General features: G+C 33.4%; 1 pseudogene; it reads left to right on the top strand.

The window, feature by feature from the left end:
* The first annotated feature begins 1,717 nt into the window (after positions 1-1,717).
* LOC141251134 (uncharacterized) lies at positions 1,718-3,270 on the top strand (annotated as a pseudogene).
* The last annotated feature ends 1,514 nt before the right edge of the window (positions 3,271-4,784 follow it).

The raw sequence follows: 4,784 nt of genomic DNA, 5'->3' as shown, positions 1-4,784 counted from the left end.
TGCATTACAAAACTTATGCACAAGCACAAATAAATCTATACACTGTTGACAAGATCTTTACTAACTTTTAGTCATAGAGTGTGCACAAATTGACAAGCAAATGATGCACACTCAAGGAAATCTATGCACAATCGACAATCAATGCAAAACTTTTGCGCACTTATGACAAAACATATGCACATGCAAGGAAAAACCTATTTACACTCAGGGTAAAGTACTAACGAACACTTATAACAAAGTATGCACACTCATGACAAAAATTATGCACACTCACAAACAAATCGGATGCACATTCTAGGCAAACATGATGCGTACTAATGCATACTCAAGGCAAAACTAATGCACACTTATATTCACATCCATGCACACTCACTCATTGCAAACCAATCCATACTCATTTCCAAATAAATATATTATTAAGGCAAAACAATGAACGCATTAATAATAAGAAAATGATGCACATTTAAGGAAGATGTCATGCACAATTGTACTCCTAATAATGCACACACTCTCATGGCGAAACAATGCACACTACTTTACGTGACGATGCACACTCGCTAGCAGGGGTTGTTTAAATGGACTGTCCAGATTCATTCTCCATTCTCATTTAAACCCTCATTAACGCATGATTATAGCATATAGTATGGATTGTGATAATATGCGTAATTTATTTTAGTCATTTCATATTTTTCTTTATAGGATATCTTTATATTTAATTATAAAAATAGTATTAAAATTTTAAGAATGCTACTCTCTGACCAGATTTCTGAGTTTGAAATAGGCACTTGCACGCAGATTAAGGAGAGTTAATGTGGGTGATTTTGCATTAATTACATGCATTCTTCATGAACAGTAACTTTATAGTAGTTGAGCCAATTAAATTCAATCGATCAATTTTAACAACCAATCAAAAGCAAGAATTACAAGCACACGGATTTGGGTTCTATTTCTCCCTAAAATACCCTGAATTAATTACACCTTTTACAAGAGAATAAATACCTTTAAACTGCTCAAATACAAGGCATTTACTTCTCCATTCAACAAAATTAAAGATAGGATTACAGAGAATTACAAGGAATAGAGCATTCAATACTCCCTTATAGAAAATTAAAGAGAGCCTTACTGCCACCTCTGATGATTTCAATGTTTCAACTTAAATGAGCCACCATTTCCCGGTCTAGTTTCCATAGAGTTCCTACCAAACTTATGCATGAAGTTTAAACAATCTCATCCTTTGATTGTATCCAATAGTCAGGATTGAATTATATTAATTATTAATAAAATCAAAATCCAATTTTATAATCTCAGCCTGTAATCTCTCCATTCCACTCCATTAATTGTTAGAATAATTTAAGGAAAGTTGTTATAAATAAGATAAATGAATATAATTAAGATAATTATATATTAAGCAAATTCCATTGTTCATTTATCTTTCTCATCTACTGTCTACGGAGTTCTCCATTTTTTCAATTGACAACATCGTCAAAAGGCTCGGTCTTGCTTTGCTTTTTCTACGAGACAGATGTTATTGATATGGAGACGTCTATAAAATGTATTCCTCGAATAGGTATGGAGTTTGACTCAGTTGATGATGTATGGAATTTTTGGTTGAAATATGGAGGGAGAATGGGTTTTAATGTTAGCAAAGCCTATGAGAATAAGAATAAGAGTGGAGAAGTAAGTTCAAGAAGATTTGTATGTGCTAAGTAGGGTCATCATGGCATTGCAAAGGGGCTGGACAAGAACGGGTTGTAAAGCGCGGCTTGGTTGTGTATTGGATATTGAAACAAAGAAATATAAATTTCATGATTTTGTTGCTAAGCACAATCATCCACCACATTTTTCGGAAACGGTCCACTTGTTGACATTACATAGAAGAATATCAGAAGCTCAAGCAACCGAAATTGTTTATGCGGTCGACATTGGAATTATGTCAAGAGATGCTCATAAGTTCCTTGGTGCACATCTAGGGGGAGTCAACTAATCTAGGGTACACTCATCAGGATCATCGAAATTATCTACAAAATAAGCGCTAACGAAGTTTACTGTATGGTGAAGCTGGAAGTTTACTAAGGTACTCTCATATGCAAACAGTAGAAAATCCTTCATTTCAGTTGGATTGAGAAGAGAAAATGACTAATGTGTTTTGGGCAGATGCAAAAATGCTTATTGATTATGTTTCATTGGGTGAAATAGTTGTATTCGATACTACATTTGGTACAAACAAGGAGCATAGACCTCTTGGTGTCTTTGTTGGCATTAATCAGGAGCTTGTTATTTTTGGAGCTACATTGTTATATGATCAAACTGCAGAGTCTTCTAGATTGTTGTTCAAAACTTTTCTAGCAACACATGAAAATAAGAAGCCAAAGACCATTTTCACGGATCAAGACTTCGCTATGGGAAAGGCTATTGGTTAAGTTATGTCAGATACTTCGCATGGATTATGTACATGGCATATAATGCAAAATGCAATAAAGCACTTAATTCAGGATGGATCAAATGTTCTTGAATATTTCTAGGCTTGTATGTATGATTGTCATGAAGTAGATGAATTCGAGGAAGCTTTTGATGCATTGTGTTTATAAGTGGAAAAAGGTTCTTGGTTGGAAAGCATTTATGCCTTGAATGAGAAATGGGAAGAATGTTATAAGAAAGATGTGTTGTCTTTTGGAATGCGAAGCACACAATTAAGTGAAAATTTCAATAAAGACTTGAAGGATTATTTGCACAGTGAAATGGACATAATGAGATTCTTTAAGCATTTTGAGCGAGTTCTTCGAAAAAATTCCAAATGAGATACATTCTGAATTTTCTTCTCGGGAGAAATAGACTAGAATGAAAATGACGAGGACACCATTACTTAAACAAGCAGGTCAAATTTACACTCATAAGATGTTTGAAACCTTTCAAGAAGAGTATGATTGGTCTATAGATGCATATATTAAGCCAGGTCGGTTATGTAATGAGTATGTAGTTGCAGTTTAAAATTCTGATGATGTCTCTCTTGATGAAATGAAATGTATAGTTATTGGCGATCCTATAACTCAAACGGTTACATGTAGTTGCAAACTGTTTGAGAGGCTTGGAATACTATGTGCTCATGCGTTAAAGGTACTTGACACAGTGAATATAAAATTAATTCCTGAGAAGTATATTTTAAAGCGATGAACTAAGGAAGGACGGAGTGGTACCGTGAAGGATATTAGCGGGAGAGTTGTTGTTGAGGATCCTCAACTGAATACAACTCGGAGATATAGATCTTTGTGACGGGAATTTGTCAGTCTAGCTTCACGAGCTGCAAATTTTGATGAAACTTCCTTATTGTTAGAAAACAAGCTGCATAATATAGTTAGCGAGGTTGATAAGATGTTGTCAAGCATGAAACTAGAAGAGTCTACTAGCTTAGTTCTGGACCTTAATGAAAGTGTCCAATTTGAGGATTCTACAATTCCTTATAATGTTGTTTTAAAGAAAAGAAAAAACTGAACAAAAAGGAGGAAGAAGATTGCAAAGTTGGATTGAGATATTACATAAGAGGAAGAGAAAAAAATTTGTTGGAAGTCTTGAAGATCAGCCAGGTAAGAAAAAAATATATTAAGAACAAGAAGAGGCAAGGGAGCATTGCAAATCAACCAGTAAAAGTATGTATTTATAGTTGAAGGAGTGAAATTAGAATAGAGATAATCTTTCTAATTAACTTGAGATTTTGTTTTCAGGAACAATCAATAGAGATCATTACTATCTTCCTTCTTTTCAACCATTGAAGAGGTTAAATATTACAAGCCAGGTATGTTTTTTAAGATATTTATTTTAGATTGGATACAGAAGTATCTTTCAAGCTTAACAAAAAAAAAATCATTATCTACATGATATCAATATGGGACTTAATCATTTTGATTTGATGTGTCATAGTAATAATTCAAACTTAACTCTTGGTATGTATATTGTTTATCCTTGTTTTACTTTTTGTATTGATTATATGATAAATGTTTTTTAATTTAACCTATGAACTCTATTTTCTTTATGTAGGTCTATAATTAATAATGACTTATGGTGGGAGGTGCGTGCAACTACTTCATGACTTGCAATTATGATTCTAGGAAACACCTTTTCTTGCATTATTTAGTTGTGTATCAACAGAATTTGTTTTTCTCAAACTTCAGCATTTTTCTACAAAATATATTGTGGACTTTGCAATGGTTTATGGTTTCATTAAGTATGTCGGTGATGGTTTTGAGCTATTTGTACTGCTGTAGAATACGATTCTGTCTGGATAGTGATGAGATTGAGGGTTGTATGCATAACGAAGAAATCGTCTACAAGTTTAGAAGCTCAATTTTGATATGTTCAGTGGTATTTGGAAGTATGTATTGTGCTATTCAAAAATTTAGTTTAGTACTTGGTATTACTTAGCACATCAGGTTTGCAGTGCAATTTCAAATATTGATGTGTGCAACATTCTGGAAATTGGATAGTTTAAAATATATAGTTGGTGGTGTTGCTTTAGAACATCTGGTTTTCAATTTTTATGTTTGCAGCATCTGTGTGGAAATTGGATATAGTAATCAACAAAAAATCAAACACCTGTATTTACTGTTCTCAATTCCTTAGAGAAGTTGTTGGGTACCAAAGAATAACAAGTGTAGCAGAAATAGACAATACTATTAATATCACTAAACCGAGCCGAAGTCATAATGTTTGGAAATGTCAATTGTACTCCTCAGTAGCGAAGTGAGGTCAATTTCCATCAAGCAACCCTTTTTGTTTCTTATCAAAAAAAA

The sequence above is a fragment of the Phyllobates terribilis genome, unplaced genomic scaffold (genome assembly GCF_046119375.1).
Source record: "Phyllobates terribilis strain yellow unplaced genomic scaffold, ASM4611937v1 Scaffold_6727__1_contigs__length_42475, whole genome shotgun sequence".
Lineage (NCBI taxonomy): Eukaryota > Metazoa > Chordata > Amphibia > Anura > Dendrobatidae > Phyllobates > Phyllobates terribilis.
Note: the sequence above shows the minus strand (reverse complement) of the source record. Positions and strands in the feature narration are given on the sequence as shown.